Source organism: Anolis carolinensis, chromosome X (assembly GCF_035594765.1).
Source record: "Anolis carolinensis isolate JA03-04 chromosome X, rAnoCar3.1.pri, whole genome shotgun sequence".
Taxonomy (NCBI): Eukaryota; Metazoa; Chordata; class Lepidosauria; order Squamata; family Dactyloidae; genus Anolis; species Anolis carolinensis.
In genome coordinates, this window is record NC_085847.1 from 4,102,935 (window position 1) to 4,121,145 (window position 18,211).

At 41.6% G+C, this 18,211-nt stretch overlaps 1 protein-coding gene across 13 annotated transcripts in view; it reads right to left on the reverse strand.

Annotated features, from left to right (window-relative positions):
• arvcf (ARVCF delta catenin family member) overlaps positions 1-15,949 on the reverse strand; it is a 315,018-nt gene extending 299,069 nt beyond the window's left edge. For 3 of the 13 annotated variants that reach the window (XM_062958523.1, XM_062958527.1, XM_062958520.1), the window contains exon 1: positions 15,699-15,946. The gene's annotated coding sequence lies outside the window, so the exon portion shown is untranslated. Of the gene's footprint in view, positions 1-15,698 lie in introns of all 13 variants that reach the window. The other 10 variants (XM_062958518.1, XM_062958517.1, XM_062958519.1 and 7 more) reach the window with 7 other exon arrangements.
• Positions 15,950-18,211: the final 2,262 nt, after the last annotated feature.

Here is an 18,211-nt window from a genome sequence, read left to right on the forward strand (position 1 = left end):
AACTTCCACCTTGCAGGTTATGCTCATGTTTTTTCAATAAGTTCATTAACAGAAGTTCATTAACAGCTTTCAACTACTGAGCTTCTGAAAGATTGGTGACCTGTGTCCCTCTGAGCTACAGAAAGAGTGCCTTCAGCTCACAATTCCATTGCCTTCCTGAAGTCCAGACAACACAGGACTGCCTCTCCCTCTTTTAATCAGAGTTAAGAGGATCAAGGAGGATGCACCGGGTAACAAAGGGAAAAAAAACTCTGGGTATGCTGTAATTAAAGGGGGAAAACAATCCATGGCAGCCAGGGAGGATTCTTTGGGAGAAATCCTAAATCTTCTGAACTCTACGGGAAATTAGGAAGTGCTCCTTAAATCATAAATCTAGATCATTGCTCCTTAAATGTATATGCAGTCATGGGCCTTCTATTAATATAAAAATATGCCATCATCTTTTTGAGTTTTTTCATCAGTTGATTACAAGTAATTTATGGTCAACTGCTCCTCCATTTCCACGGAAGCAATCTTTCATTTTGAAAAATTGGTCACAGCAATGCAGAAAAACAACCCAAAAATCCCACATTGTTTTTCCATATGGCTGTTCAATTTAGCCTCAGTTCACTTCACATCTGTTACTGAGGTTGCAGAACTAATTTGACATCAGCAAAGGGAAGGCCCTCAGAGGGATTACATGGGTTGGTGTTTGTTTGTTTGTTTAAAGAAGAGCTTCCCACAGCATTTTATCTGGAGCATAGAGTGTTCTTAATACTAACCCAGCAATCCACAAAACATTTAAAATTATGACTAGACAGCTATTGAAATATCAACTACTAATCACTTTATCTGAATCCTTGGCTCCAGTGATGCAATTGTGGCCCAGCAATACAAACATGCTTGTTCCATGTCACTGAAGAAAGTTTCCTCTTGACTAGGGCCCCTTCCACAAAGCTGAATAAAATCCCACATTATCTGCTTTGAACTGGAATATATGGCAGTGTGGACTCAGATAACCCAGTTCAAAACTGGGGTGTTCTGTCTTGATATTCTAGGTTATATGGTAGTGTGGAAGGGACCTAAAAGGCACTCAAACCTGTCAGCTCCATGTAGAAGCCAACAGACTTCTATAGCCAGGTGGTTGTGGTCCTTTTCTAACCAAACCAGTCCATACTCCAGGAAATAATGACTGACTGCTCACTGGAGGGAAGGATATTAGAGGCAAAGATGAAGTACTTTGGCCACAGTAGGAGAGTGCCCAACAACTTGAATACTTCAACCAACAAAGCCATGTCCGCCCTAGATTTGCGAGACCTGAACAGGACTGTTGATGTCTGGAGATCTTATAGGTCCCTCATTCACAAGATCACTGTAAGTTGAAGTTGACTTGATGACAAACAACAATCTACCAAATCCAGGGACAAGAATGCATCTTTGAGGAAGAACAATAATTGGGGTGCCTCTCTCCAGGAGACATCCAGTACACAGAAATGTACCAGTTTATAGAGAAATATGCCTTACTTGACTTCTAGGTATGTACATATGGAATTGTAGCTATATGTACCTTTTCTTAGAATATGGGGGTTGTGGTGTATTCAAAGAAAGCTCTGCAACAGCTCCTCCAGAGTGATTCAGAATGATCACCGCATATTTGAAGTTAATAACATTGTACTAACTGCTAAAAGCTGATTGGAACTAGAGGCAGTGTTTCCTCAGATCATCTCTCAATTAAAAGCTGAAAAGTATCATCTGGAAATGTATCCAATCCATCTTCATCCAAGAAACAGAAGTGAGAGCGCAACATGTTTACCTGATTTAACCCAGTTGAGGAAGGACCAAGTAGAAACACTGTTGTCACGAGAGGCAGGGATAGAGGTGCAGATATCAGAGAGTTCCCTATTAGAATAGCCACAAGTGGGAAATAACCAGGGCAAAAGAAGGTTGTAAACAATGAAAGATGTCTAGAAATCTTCTGGGTGGTCCTCACAGCATGATGCAGAATGAGAGGAACCCTACCATAGTCAAAATATGGAAGAACATTACCATTGTTGGGTTGAACATCAGCTCTGATTGATGTTTATCATGGACGCCATGAAGCCTAGGAGAAACCCGGGCATCCGTCCTGAGGGTACTGCCATTACATGGCAACAAATTAATTTTGTGAAGACACCAATCACAAGATGAAAATAGGAACAACAACAGTCATTGATACACTGGCTGTGATTCAGGTCATGTGTATGAAGCATGCTAAACAGCTACAAAAATGTGACGTGCCAAGGGCGGGTGAGGAATAGCTGGTAAAAGTCTATTCTGGCAGTGTGTGTCAAATAGGATAGGGATATATAGCATAAAAATTTGATTGTGCTACCATGCTATGATGTTACATTCTCTGAATGGAGACATTTGTCTGGAAAGGCAACTTGTTTCCAACAGGAAACACAGATATGGCTACAGTATGCAAACAACATTAATTGAACCATGTATCCACTAGAGATGAAATGTAGTGAAGAGCATTTTTTCACCAGCTTAGAGCGAACAGAAGGTCTGCTAGCCAAGACCTAATGTACATTAACTCAGTTTGACAGTATAAGGGTTACATTTCCCAGTTCCCAATGATATCTGTTGTTATTGTATGCCTTCAAGTACCTTCTGACTTATGGTGACTCTAAGGCAAAACTAACTTTATTCAGAGTATGGTTGCTATTACTTTCCTGTATGGCAGAGAGAATGTGATTTTCCCAAGGTCACCCAAAAAGGCTTCTGTGGTGAATGGAGATTTGAACCCTGGTCAAACAGAGTCTTAGGCCTCATCTACACTGCCATATAAAATATAGATTATCTACTTTGAACTGGATTATATGGCAGTGTAGACTCATATAATCAATTTCAAAGCAGATAATTTGGATTATCTACTTTGACCACCTGAATTATATGGAAGTGTAGCTTCACCCTTAATCCCAACACTCAAATCATAACACCGAGCTGGCTTTCATATCAGAAGTATAGATGTGCATAAGAATACTAGCAGGTAATACCTTTAAGGACCATTGCAACACCCATTCAATGGTGCATCTACACTGTTAACTTAATGCAGCTTGGCACCACTTTAATTGCCATGGCACAATGCTATGTAGTTCTTGCCAGAGCTGTAAGCCACCTTGAGTCTCCCACGAGGTGAGAAAGGCGGGGTATAAATAAAGCCACAACGCCTTTGATTCCCTAACATTCAGCAGTGGCAGCTAAAGTGGTGTAAAACTGGATTAATTGTACAGCATAGATGTACCACAAATTGTACGCTCTGGTTATCTACAGAGTGGGTGATAGAGACAATACCTTCAGCAAATACAAGTTTGTTACCAGGGCAGAACTGTCCATTTGCTTTTCTCCAGTTTCTTTCCTAATTTTTTTTTGAACTGGAAATAGAAATAATTGTGTTTTTAGACAGTAAATACATTGATTACATTTTTGCAAATAAACAGGGCTAACCAAGCAGTGAGAACAAGCTGTCTCCTTGTGTAAATGCATGTTTCTTGGCTGTGGATGTCAGGATTATGGAACACCCTTCATTCTTCACCCACAAACACTCTGTGGACATGGGCTATTTTTTATCTTTGCAAAATGGGGTAGCTTTGTATTAAAATTCAAGCTGAACCCATTTCTTTCCCCATCTTTGGTATAGATTGGAATGATTTTTTTTCCAATGAAACAGTTTAAAATTTAGCCTCTATTTCAATATCATCATTTATTCTCAGTATTTAAGGTAAGTGTCATTCTTTCGGAAGTAAATCATTGTGTTGCGCAAATCAAAAATAAAACAGGGGGGTCAGTGGCCAAAGGAAACATGAATTCTGAAATCAATACCAAAAAATGCATTCCTGGTAGTGGTTATTATTCCTGCAGGCATGATATTGATTATGGTTATAATGGTCTCAATTTGAGCTGCTGTCAATAACTCAGTTCTTGTGTTGCCACACTGTATTAAAGAATGGAAGGACTGTGGGGGGGGAAGAAAGAAAGGCCAAAAAAGTTGTGCTAGCATGGCATGGCAGAGAGCAGAACACTGTCATTTGGGGGCAAGATTCATCTTGATATTATACTGCTAAAATAAAGACACACAATGTAGCCATCCAGCCAAAGGGAGAAACTGAGAAGCCGCAGAAAGATCTCAAATTACGACACTGATCTACAGCAAAATTATTCTTAACACATACAGGTTCAATAGCCCTTCTCCAAAATGCTTGGGTCGAAAAAAGTTTTAAATTCTCGATTTTGAGGGGATTTTGGAATACCTATGTTTGCATTTATGTACATAATGAGGTATCTTAGAGATGGGACCAAAGTTTTTGGAAAATTTTTGGAAAATTTCCATAACCTTTTTGGAGATTTTATGATTTTTGGAAAGAAGTCACAACCCTTTTGAAAAATGATGCCATAACCTCTTGGTAAAAAGCATGACCTGTTAGAGTCATAACCTTTTGGGAAAATGGCATTCACCAGCATTCATGCTGGTGCCAACTTTAGGCATCAAAACAGCAAAATAAAATAAAATGTCAGGGAAATGAAATGGGATGAAGAATGCTTTGCCAGCACGTAACCTGTACTGAAACAGTAATGGTTTACTCTAATGAGGAATAAAAAAAACCCATAGAGAAATTACATTGATACATCTTCAGGTCATGTGTATAGAAATTATGCTGCCATAACAACTGATGACTATTAAAAACTCCCTTGGTATAACAGACGGAGTGTTAGGTTTCCCTTGTTTAACAGGGCAACAAATTTAGATGGATTAAGCAAGGCAGTGATAAGAAAACATATCTTTTATATCCAGACGTCACCCCCTCCAGCGTGACATACAAAAAAGGGCTTTCATTGTGCCCTTATCATGGAAACAGAGAAAGCGCAAGAGTTTTTATAGACGCAGAAGCCTCAGTGCTTCAAAATTAATCACCAGAACCCATGCGGTATTTTGCCAAAGCAAACCCAGTGCTGCTTTTTAGGCAAGATTATTTTCATCTTTTTTCCCTTTTTTCTGCTGTTGTGGCGTATTGAAAATTAGAGAGTTTTTCACTTACAAAAGGCTAACCATACTTCCAATTAGAAGACTGGCAGTGCATTTCACAAAAGGAACATTTTTATGTACGTGTGTGTATGTGTTGAACCATGAACTAGATTAAATACTTTGCATGACTTTAATTTCTGATATTAGTTTCATTTTTAAAATAGATGTTAATTTCTTTTAAACAAAACAACAGTTGGGGGGATTACCACTCAGACATCTGTCTCTCCATAAACATCTTCCACACTTTTGTAACTATCCGTGGAATATCAGGCTTCATTTATTCACTGTTATTATTATTAACTACTATGTTTAGTTATATCCTGCCTCTTCCCCATTAATAGGATGCAAGGTGGCTTGTAACATCGGAAAAACAATAAAGATTACAAACTATACTAACTGCTATACTAACTGTTTTTTTAATTCATCTCAGTTGAGGTTTAGGCCTATTTTCATGCTGAAATTGCCTTGGCAATTCTGTAGGATGGCCTTTGACAAGAAAGAGATAGAGGAATGTGAATGTTGACTTCCTGTGAGCCAACTTAAAGAAAAGCAAGGAAACCTTTGTGTTACATGTATTTTAGACGGATTGCAATAGTTTTTACTGTGCCAAACTGGGTGGCATGGGTCTCTAACAAATGGCTCCCTGCCACATTCTAGACCAGTGGTTCTCAACGTGTGGGCCCCCAGGTGTTTTGACCTATAAATCCCAGAAATCCCGGCCAGTTTACCAGCTGTTAGGATTTCTGAAAGTTGAAGGCCAAAACATCTGGGGACCCACACGTTGAGAACCACTGGTCTAGATCAAACTTGTGGTCCTCCATATGTTTGGGCCTCCTACTTCCAGATACCTCAGCTATCTTGGCCAATGGCCAGGAATTCTGGGAGCTGAAGTCCAAAACACCTGAAGGGCCACAAGTTTGAGACCTCTGTTCTAGACCTTTTGGTAGGTATTCATATCATCAAGCATAGTAGAAAACTAATGTGGTTTAGTAGTTAACATGGACAGGAATTTGAAAGATCCAGATTATAGTCCCCTGCTGAGCCATAAATCTCACTGGATGGCCTTGGTTTAGTCTGTTTTTCTGCGTGCTCTATCTCACAGGGTAGTAGAGAGAATACATGGAGAACAGGAGATACATGTTCATCACCCTGAGCTGATAAGAGGAAAGTGGAATATGCATGTAACAAAGAAAGAATAAATCTTCTTCTGGAGAGGCTGTCCACATTTATTACCAGCAGGCACTGCACTTCAGGCACTGTGCAGAATCAGTAGCCATTGGTGCATGACACAAGAGCCAGGGCTCCATGGAAACCCTGACTTATGAGCTACCAGAAGTGCGCTAGCATAGACTGCATGACTGCTCCCATAGCTAGCAAAACCATCAAGCAGAGCATACCATCCAAGCAAGAATGCAGTCGCCCCCTTCCCCTGTTGCTTCACCCAAGAAGCTACACAGAGGAACCTAACTGGCTTCTTTACAGTTGACACATAAAATAAGCCACAGTGGTTGGTTTAAACCTTTCTGTTGTAAGGGAGAGCAAGCAAACAGAATGCACCAGCACACGGTGTGGCATGAATACACTCAGGAAATTCTCATTAGAATACAGGAGAGTTTTATCAGTTGTTACTTCAAGTGTAGTTAGATGAAGATCTAAATAGGACTTGTATACTAATGCAGTGGTCCCTTGGTATCTGATGGAGCCTGGTTCCAGAAACCCCACCAACCACTACCACAGTGGATTTCAAATCCATCAGTGCTCAATACCCATTATACACAATGGTGTAGAAGCTTGGTGTCCCTTGTATAAAATAGAAAAAGTAAACTTTGCTTTTTAGATTTTCAAAAAAATATGTTCACGATGTGGATGGCAGAATCTGTGGAGGCAGAATCCATAGACACGAAAGGCCAACTATAACAAATCCTTAACTACTATAAACTCAACTTTCCTTCTAGGGAGATTTTCTTTCAAAATCCCATAATTGCAAAGATAAATTGCCAAATCTGAGTAAGAAATGCACAAGAACCAATAAAAGACCTCAAGTAAGAGCAATCCTGAAATCCTTTTAACCCAGCCTCGTCAGCTTCTTGCACTAAGAACCGCACTGGAATTCAGCCCAGTGGTTGGTTTATCTCTACATTCAAGGACTGAATCAGAGGCTAACAGCACACACTGTTCAAGTGCCCTCCAAAGTAAGAGATCTTTCTCAGAGGTAAGTGGGCACACAATCCCATCCCAAATGAGCTGAAAAAATGCACACAAGCCCTGTTTGCTAGGAGCAGGAACAATAGTCCCCTTACACAGTATAGGCAAACCATTTTTTGAAGCATGTGCCTTTGTGAACTGCAACCCACTTCATCACATGCATAGAGTGCTACCCAGAATTCACAGTCCCATATACTACACCTGTATGATTAAGATAGCAAGGGAAGAAAATTAAATAGAGAAAGCATTGACAAATACATTAATTGTGGTTGCATCCAGACTAATTGAAAGCTCATTTGGACAAACTGGAAAAATGAGAAAATCTCTGGTTTCATTCCTGTCCTTTCTAATCATTGTTGTTGTTGTTAGAATATCTACATGATGTATTCCCCATCCTGATATACATTAAGAACCTCACTGGATGGGTGGTTTTCCCTGTCTCTGCAGGCTGCCGGCACACTGCCAGGATAGAGTCCACTGGAGTCCATCAAATGACACTGGGCAACTTCCGACGGGGCTCTGTGCCGGCAGCACAGGATCCAAGACAAGCAGATCAGAAGTTAAAAAATTATTTAAAAGGGTTAAACATCCTGGACCCACTGAAGTTGCTAAATAATTTCCAAGGGCAGCCCCTTGTGAAGCATGTTAAGTGAAATCCAGGTAGGATATGATCAAGGCATGTGTCACCATGGACACAGCTGACATCTCAAGGAATAGAGACAGTCAGCACATCGGTTTTAGTTGTGTAAGTGCTCCTGGCCACCACTGAGACCTGGGCATCTAGACTTCAATCCGAAACCAGAAGGATGGCCAAGCTGCCAGCCTGAGCAAACCTGTCCAGTTCATACTCTATCCTTAAACAGTCCAAACTTAGTAATTTATGTTCCATTCCATTGCACATTTGGTTGCCCTTTTCTGATCTTTCTGTGGTACATATATACCCACCCGAGGCTTCCGGTCATCTACAGACATCCCACTTTAATAACTGCTTCTGTCCAATGCATGGAGCAAGGCTATGAGCAGCATCTCTCAGTGGTGGCTACACCAGCTACGGGAAGCTGGCCCAACAAAAGTATGTGCTTGAGTTGTAATGGTTTTGCAATTCAATAATATATTGGGATTCTTGTTTTGTTGTTATATGTTTTAACTGTAGTAAAAATGGGTTTTCAGTGATTTAATAAAAGTTAAAACATTTTAAAACTGGCCAAATAAAAGGAAGAATAGTCAAACTGTAACACCACCTGTCCCAATGGCCACCTGTTTGGACAGCTTTAGAAAGGGATAATTGAGAAAAGAGGTATTAATGGCTACAAGCCACAGAAGCTGTTTGTTACCTCTAGTAATAGAAGCCAAATTCCTCTCAATATCATTTGCTTGGGAACAATATCAGGCAGGTGTCAATCCATCCCTGCTGTGTAATTTCATCTAAAAGGCAGATGAACGCTGAGTTCAAAGCATTAAAGCTGTGATACCAACCATAGATTCCATTCTACCAAGGCAAACATTTGCCAATCTAGACTTAGACAATGCTGCTGTAGAAATAACCAGGCTGCCAACCAGTTTTCATAGACAATTGCTTCTTAGTCTGATGGCTGTCAAGTCCAGTGGAGACATAATCCTCAGTTTAATTTTTAATTTCTTTATTTATGATAAGAAACCTTTATGAGCCAACCTTTCTGCACCAACTCCAGTCAAGGCAGCAAACCAATGAAAAATATAATACTATATTACAATAGAACTTCAAAATACAAAGACCTTTGAATGTCGCCAAATGGTACTTTAACACCCCAGAGTGTGGTGGAGGTTCCTTCTTTGGAGGCTTTTAAGCAGAGGCTGGATGGCCATCTGTTGGGAGTGCTTTGAATGCAATTTCCTGCTTCTTGGCAGGGGGTTGGACTGGATGGCCCATGAGGTCTCTTCTAACTCTATGATTATATAATTCTAAACTGGGCTCTACATGCCAATGGATAGTCCACCACAGACATCAGAAGAGCTGCAAGACCAAGAACAAACCACGAGAGTAAAGACAAAGTTCCACCCAGAGGAAAAGTGTTCTTACCATACATCAAGGGAACCACTGACCTCATAGGGAAGCTGATGAAGAAACACAACCAACAAATTGTCTACAGACCCATTAAGAAAATCCAACGAATTATATATTCAGTAAAGGACAAGAGGGAGCCTCTCAGCTCTGCAGGAGCCTACTGTAGGAGAGAATGCTTTTGGAACATGGCCATATAGCCCAGAAAACTCACAGCAACCTAGAATTCAATACTTCCAGAATTTCACAAATTACTATAAAGCAGATTGGATCCTGTTTTGATATCCTAGTTAATATGCAGATATCAAACTGGTGTTTCCAGGTGTGTATGCAAGAGAATATTATAGTTTAATATACGAAGAGAAGAGAGAGGGATAAAGTGTGCACAAGACTTGTTCTTGGCCAAGAAAATCATGGTTTAATGGACATTTATATGGCGACTCTTGGATAAAGAAAAATCATTTGGAATATCCATCAGAAGATTGCGGGGGGGGGGGGGGGTCAATCGATACTGAGCATGTTGAGCCTGTAGCTCTACTTGCTAAACCCACATGTGGGAGAGAAAACCAAGCGCAGAAACAAATGGAAAAACAATGTCCATAGCAGGTGTACCAGGTTGGAGAAGGATACTTTATATTATGCATATTTACTTGACACAGGGGGTGTCAAAATTCAGGTGTTTCAGAACATCTCTGTATCCCCAAGCCTTGTCTAAGGAGTTGAAAGATGCTGTCAAGTGACACCCAGAAGGCTGCAATTGTTCAGCCCTGTTTTAGGTTGTCTAGAAACAAATGAAAGGAGATATTGAGTTAATATGCAAAGCATGTTAAAGTTGCTGTTTGCATACGGAAATGTCTAGGCTCAGTCCTTAGTACTTCCAATGTAAAAAGATCAGGAAATTAGCAACAGGAAAGGTCTTTGCTGGACCAGAAGGATCCACTGAGTTAGAAGGATCTAATATCAGGCAGCTTCCGCCATTCATATGGTCTCAAGATTGCAGAAAAAAAGACACAAAAACAGACTCTCCAGTCCTATTTCTAATATGAAGAGGATTTACAGATATACTGTTCCTAACATTTTCTGAACTTTAAAGAGGACAGGGGTAGGTGAAGCCATGTGTACCAATCCTGCTAGCAGTTGCACTGTACTGATATCATGGGAGAAAGCAGAGATAGAAGGATCTGAAGCAAATGTCTATGAGTTCACTGAGAATCCTGAAACATCATTCAGTAATGCCTAAGACCAAAAAAAAAGAGTGCAAGGAAAGCAGCAAGGTCACAAACCTTTTAACTACTTTTCACAGACAGCAACCTTTCACACATAATGCATGAAACAGATAGAGATGGCAAGTATTCAGGCATGGAATAAGAGGGCCTTTCCAAAATCCATGCCACTCACTGAACTGAAGGATAAACTAGTGAATGCCTACAGCCATGAAGGAATTACATCCCAATTTCAACCTATATGAGATCCAAAGTGGGATATAAACAATGAGCGTGATGAGAGTTTGTGCTCTCACAAGCTACTAAAGCAGAGTTTTCCAAACATTTCATGTTGGTGACACACCTTTTTAGACCTGCAACATTTTGCAACACAGTAATTCAGTTTTACTAGCAAACCAAAGGTTAACCCCACACCTTATACGAATATGGACACTTACACAAATTGTGGTAATAAAATGTATGGGAACACAACATATCTGATGAAAACCTTTGTTACAATTTTTTTTCAAATATGTGATGTATTGCTTATTTCACATTGAGTAAGAGGTTTTGTGCTACATCCGTGTGCCACACCTACATACTGCAGCCAACACACTAATATGTTGCAGCACACAGTTTGGAAAATTCTGCCCTAGAGGTTTGAGAAAAAGAAAACTAAAGTGGCACATAGCATCACTGATAAACCGGCTATTTGTTGGGCACCACTAACTGTGCTACATTCCAATACTATATGCCAAATGAATCGAGAAATATATAGCCAAATGTGTGGTGATACTGCCATGCAATGGACACATTTGCCAAGTTTGTTCCCTGGGACACAACTGAAATACAAACTTGGTGACAGTGTGGTGTCAATACAAGTTGAACCATAGACCCATAAGTGGATAAAATGTGGCTGGAGATTTTTTTTTTTCATCAGCTTAGACCTGCCAGGAAGTCAGTTTGGCACAAATAAAACATGTGGGAAGTGGGCTTACAAGACCACGCAGTATTCAAGTGACATGCCAAGTTTGTCTGTAGAGTTTGAAACTGAGGCAAGCAGTCACAGCAGCAGTAATTTTCAGAGTATAGAAGTCATATTGGCTACTTTTTTTTTTTTTTGCAAAAAAGGAGGTGTGTCCGATATTCAAAACCCATTTCCCACCTAACATGAACAAATGCTTTCTGTTTCTGGGTCTCTGGATCCCTTGAAAAGCCCTTCATCCCAAATCCACAAACCACCATGTGGATGTAGGGCATTTTTATTCCATGAAGAGGCAAATACTAGAGAGCACCAAACAGAATCCACAGGAAAGGAGTGTTCTGTAGATGTTTTTTTTTATTGTGAAGCACCTATTCTGTTGTTGTTTTTTAAAACCCATCTACGGAGCACTTGGAAAAGTATTTCCCCCTTTCCCTGTGCCTTTTTATTCCCTGAAAGTCAGAGGAATCACCATGCTGTCAGAAAATACCCTGGAAATCACCGATGCAAGGTTTTTATTGATCGGGATGTGGTTTAAGGAACAGAACAAGATCAGGCTGGAACCTCTTTCCAACATGGTTTGGGGTTGTGCCTTAACGCCCATCCAGATTCTGCAGATCTTTATTCTGTTCAACCTGAATCACCACAGATTTGCAGCAAAATGCCAACTGAAAAGCTTAATTTCTTCCTCTTTTAGTCTGTAGCTTTGTCATTAAACCCTTGCTTGCTCTAGCAACTTGCCTTTTGTCAACCTGATTGTGTCGCTGTTCATAACAGAACACCAAGCAGATATATAATAATCATGAAGATGAATAAAGCAAGAGATTTGAAAACTGAAAAGGTTTAAAAAGTGATAGATAGGGAAGATTTTCTTGACCCTCATAAGAGACATAACAGAAGAGAAAATGTAAAGCATTTCCCACAGTTGTAGTGCTTGTAGGCAGTTCAAGTGAAAAGCAAACTGTAATTGCCATTAATACACACACACACACACACATATATATATATATATATAGAGAGAGAGAGAGTTTAACCAGAGTGAGAGAAGTTTATATTTAATCACTCACCTGGTCACCACTGACAACCATAGTTTGAATCCCTTCTTTGCTAGTTTGCTTAGCTTTCATACCGGCCACAAGAAAGGAAGCCTGCCTCCATAGTCAGTACAGATGTAGATGGAGTGGGATGAGGGAAGGATAGTGCCTTTGCAAGACCAGCGGAACCCACTGATATGCTAAAGACAGCAATAGAACTGGATCAACAAAAAAGCAAAGCAACATCCCATGCCTCCGCCATCAGCCTCCTGTGTTTTTGGTGTCCAAAACTATAGTTGTCTGCTTTTTTACTGATGAAGAAAAAAAAAGCAGATGAAAGATTTTTTTGCAAGTTAGCAACTTCTGGGCACTTAGCAATGGAGCTCGCCTCAAATGAAAGCACTTTCTGGCCACAGAAAGCCATGGCTAATGGCGGCTTTCCAGTTCTGTTGGAAGCTCATGTCATTCTAGTCTCTTTCTACAAAGTTACAAAGAAGTGCAAATTCACACCCTACTTTCAGTTTCTGTTTTTAAGAATATACAAGAATATCACATAATGCAGATCTGGTTACTTTTTTTTTAGAGATACTAATCACTTTGGACCATGTCAAGCAGTGGCGAGGTAAAAATGGGAGTGTGATGTATGAAGTGATGATTGCGAAGAACAAAATACATTCATCTTAGGCTCTTTGGGGAGTCTTTCCAAGGGACAGATGGGCTACTGTCCAAGGGACCATTTTGCCCTCCCATCTCCATACATTTCTGGCACGGAGAATCCTTGAGCTTCAGGTAAAAAAGAAAACCAGGGGGCAGAAACAATAATTTCTTGCAGTAGAAACTAATGTTTCTCACAATGCAAGTGCAATCATATTATGCGAGGAGAAGAAACACCCAAGCATTTTCCCTCCTCTTAATAGTTTCTGTGTGAGTGGTTTATGTTGATACAATCAAATATTAAAAGCAACAAATTATAGATCTGATGTTACAACAGCTCTAACGAGTTTTCTGATAGATTTTTCGTTTCCAGAGCCTAGGCAGACCTACCCTCCAGAGACACATTTATAGAGCTCTAGCAAATTGCACTAAAGTAAAACAAGATGCACCGATTTAGATTTCTATAACTGTGATGAGTTTACAAATACACAATCTCCAAGGTAAGATGTCGAGTGATTTGTTAACTACAGTTGTGACAGAAGAATTTGGTGCTGCCAGAAAGACACAGCAGAGAGAGAGGGGTGGAGGGAGAAAGAATGGGAGTTACCAGCACAGCATTTTACTAACTTGGTGCCACTCCTTCCAAAAAAACTGCATTTTTAAAACCCTTGGTTGGCAATTTTAAGTAACCAGGTGAAAACCAAGATGCATACATAACTTTCAACCTGGGTCAAAGTGGGCTACAGTAATTTATGCTGGCAACAATGGCTAGATCAGAATTAAGATTGGAAAAATACACCATATATGTTGAAAAATAACGAGGAAGGGAGGAGGGGGAAAAAGAACTGTCCCAGTGGTTTTTAAGACTAACTGGTTTTTATTTTAGGATGCACTTTTGTGGATACAAACCCACTTTTTTGGACTGCAGCAGCGAGTGGCACCTACCACTTGAAAACTACCATATAAGTAAAACTTGGATCTGAAATTCTACAGCAGCAAGACATGGAAGAACAATCAACTTGCCTGTGTTCTTAAGAGTTACCAAGTTGATTTCTTCAAGGAAAAACAAAAAGCTCCATTTGCCTAATAGGGTACATCATATAATCATTTCCTACATTACAAGGACATTGGATGAGAGAGATGGAGACTAACAGCTGTTCTTTCACAGTGCTCTCCAGCATTAGCCAGCATTTCCAGTTTGCCAAAAACATGCTAACCCTTGGACGCTGTTTCCGAAAGACATTAATGCCAGAGCTATGCCCCCCCCCCCCCATTTGCGTACTTCTGAAGTGTGGTCAAAAGCAATGCCCAGTTCCCACACAGCCAGGCTTCTTTCAGTTTTGTAACTTAGATCACTTCCAATCTCTCTGAAAGCTTAAACTGGCAAGCCCCACTTAAACAAGACTGCAGCATGCCACCCCAGGGCTGATACCATCACCACACATCAATATGCTGTCACTGTGAGAAGGACTCTCTTTTTAATAGCAGGACCAAAATAAACCTTATCCTCACTCTGCAAAAGAAAATACACATTCATCTGCAAATATTTCCTGCTCTGACATATCAAAGTGGTGCCTGGAGAAAGCACAATGAACCTTAGGGAGGATGAAAAGCAAGGAAGGGCTCTGCAGCATGGGGTGAGACCCACTGTGATATTGCCTGCTTTACAGACTCCTACTCAGAAGTAAACCCTACTGCACTCAGTGGGGTTCTTTCTCAGGAAAGCAGTCAGGGGAGGTGCAACCTTAGGAAGCCCTTGCCAGCTCATTCCTTGTGACTATTTTATAAACAAATAACTAAGTATAAGATTTCCTTAGTTCCAGAAAACTCGGCCACACTGTGGTGATGGGTTGCAGCTTGCTCCCCCCCACCCCACCCCACGCCCCCAAAGAGTTCCCTCAAGTTCTTTACAACTGTCCTCAACCTCAAAAAAATCCCTGCCAGTGTCAGAGAAGTTTAAGAAAAGCTGCTTTCTGAGGACAGGAAAGCTGAAGGTTGATGAGAGAGAAGAACCACAATCCACCAAGGAAATGGGGCTTTAATGAATGGCTGGGTCTTGGGCATGCACAATGCAACCCGGAGGGAGGGAGGGAGGAAGAGAAAGGCTCCAGCTTCCCTCCATGACAAACCAGGACAGGAACCCAGAGCAAACCCAGAGCATTGCAGGGTTTCCCACAGGGCACAATGCCCGGTTGTTGAGCCCTTGGCATATGCGGATCTTTTTTTTTTTAAAGAAAGAATTGCCTTTCTCCTAGTGATCCAGCCGCATTTGAAACAACGAGCCCAGAACAGCACATGATTCTCCTCCGCCAGAGATGATTCCAAGCCCACTGCCATGAAAAATAAAACAGAGAGAGAAGCCGAAGCTGCAGTTCTCTGAGCCAAAAACACAAAGCAGCCTGGTCCAGCTTGTGCAGGGTGGGGAGGAGGAATGTCTGCCTTGCAGGGAGCCAAACACACAGCCCACAGGCCCATTCATTCCTCTCCCACCACCGCCCCCCCCCCCTACCCCATGACCCAAATCAAATCCGCTCACCATCTCTCCTCCTTGTCTTCTTCTCTGCCTTCAGCTGAATAGATTATCTTCCCTGCTGCCTGGCTGGCTTCACACGATCGCAAAGGAGGCGGGTGTCGAAAGGGGAGGAGACTCCTTCAAATCAAATACTCAGCAATTGATCAGGGAAACAGAGGGTCAACCTCTCCCCCTCCCTTCTCTCTCCTCTCCTTGTGATGCCAAAAGGGGAGGGGGGAATAGACAAGCCAGAAAGGCAGCAATCGCGTCCCAGGATTCCTCCTACATCCAGAGGGGAAAAGAAAGAAGCACACATGCTCAATTGCTCTCTCTCTCTCTCTCTGGGTCTGTGAAAGCGCATGGGTCATGATGGATTTCCCTCATCCTATCTGATTCTCAGACCCAATGACTTTTTTGCCCATTCGGAGAATATTATGGATGTCCACCCCAAAAATGTTCCTATTTAGGGGGGAAATATGTAACTAACTACCTTCCTTCTGAACAACAATAATTCCTCTCCCCCCCCCCCCCCCCAATCACCACCACCACAAAATGAATTGACTGTGTGGGTCACACAGTCGTCTGGGTATATGCTACAACAAAGTAGGGCACTGTCAGATTTTTCCAGTTGCAAATTCACCCAGACCCTGTAGAAGCTATACAGATCACATATTGCAAATGCTTTCCAAGGATGGCATACTGTGCACACTTCACAAAGTTAACACACTCTTGAAATGTTTTGGGGGGGAGCTTTCTTGCAAGCATATGTGGCTTAAGAGCCGATACAGATAAACACTTTCCTTTTTAAAACTACTTCTAGGATCTCCAATAATTCAGAGCAAATGTTGATTGGGGCCCAAGTAGTGGTCTCTAGGGCCCCTTCTACATTGTCATATAAAATCCAGAGTATCTGCTTTGAACTGGATTATCTGGCAGTGTAGACTCATATAGTCAAATTCAAAGCAGATCATGTGGATGATCTGCTTTGATAGTCTGGATTATATGTCAGCGTAGAAGGGGCCTAGAAGGGCTCCTTGATATCTCCTCTCATTAAACATTGTGTTGTCCCCATTCCCATAGGAAACTGTGAAGCATCTATATTGCGCCATCAGATACAAAAGGAAACAAGACCAGAGGTGATCTTACCACCTGTCCCATTGCCATGAAACATCTCCTTCACCACTTTAATACTACACTGTAGTATTGACACCACTTTAACTGCCGTGACTCAATGCTATGTATGGAATTGTGGGAATGAGTGTTTTTCAGTCACCTTGGGCAAAAGCAAACTGTTGCAGCCTCTCTTTACTTGTGTGTTCCTCCTCAGGAATACCTTTTGCCATCTTGATCATGCTGAGATTGCTTGGCCACAAGGGACACTACACATTAACTACCTCGCCTGTCCCATAAAGGAATCCCAAGGTTTGTTGTTTGTGCAGGCGCTGGAGTCCTCCGGCTGATGATTCTAAAGGCTCCTCCATAAACTACACTTCCCATGATTTCATTGGATTCCATTGGAACAGCCATGGCAGTTAAAAGTTGAGTGAGCAAGGACTTACTAATGACAAATGTCTGATTACTGCAATGGCTCTATTCTAGGCTTGAATAATCTGGGTCTGACCCACAGTATCCACTGGTAAAGATGGAAGATAGCTAGCACTGTGTTGTCAATGTTAGAGAAGTACACTGCCGTATAATCCAGAGCCCTTCTACACAGCCATATAACCCAGAATATCAAGGCAGAAAAGCCCATAAAATCTGCTTTGAGCTTGGTTATCTGAGTCCACACTGCTATATATTCCAGTTCAAAGAAGAAACTGTGGGATTTTATTCAACTGTGTGGAAGGAGCCCCAGTTTCAGAATGCAGATTAGCTGCATTGAACTGCATTATATGGCAATGTAGACTCATATAATCCAGTTCAATGCATTTCAGTCTGCATTATACGAGTCTACACTGACCAGTATAATCCAGTTCAAAGCAGATAATGTGGATTATGTTTTTTAAGAACCTGGGTTATATGGCAGTGTAAAGGGGGCTTGAGAGAGTATGACTTGTCACCCAGCAGCCTGGATTGGGATTTGAACTCCTATCTCCAGAGTCTTTGCCCAAGGGTTCATCTCCACCGTAGAATAAATGCAGTCTGACCCCTCTTGAACTGCTGTGGCTCAGTGATGGGGCATCCTAGGAGTTGTAGTTTGCCAACTCCCAGGAGTTTGAGTCTCGTCTGTCAGAATGCAAACTACAGCTTCTAGGTCCCATAGCATAGCAGAGCAGTTAAAGTGGGGTCAAACTGCATTCAGTCCACAGTGCCCTCCCCCCCCCCCCCCCCCAAACACACACGCTGCTTATTGGTTCGATTTGGCTCCGGAGACCACACCCCCTTCCCTCCACTCTTCAGCCGGTTTACCGTACTTAGGCACGCCGATTGGCTGACCTGCCCAGAGACCACGCCTGATTGGTGCAATTGCTGGGCGGGGCGTCTGCTAGGGCTTCTGACGTCCTGGCTTGGATTTCTCTCTTTCACACGCTTCTTCA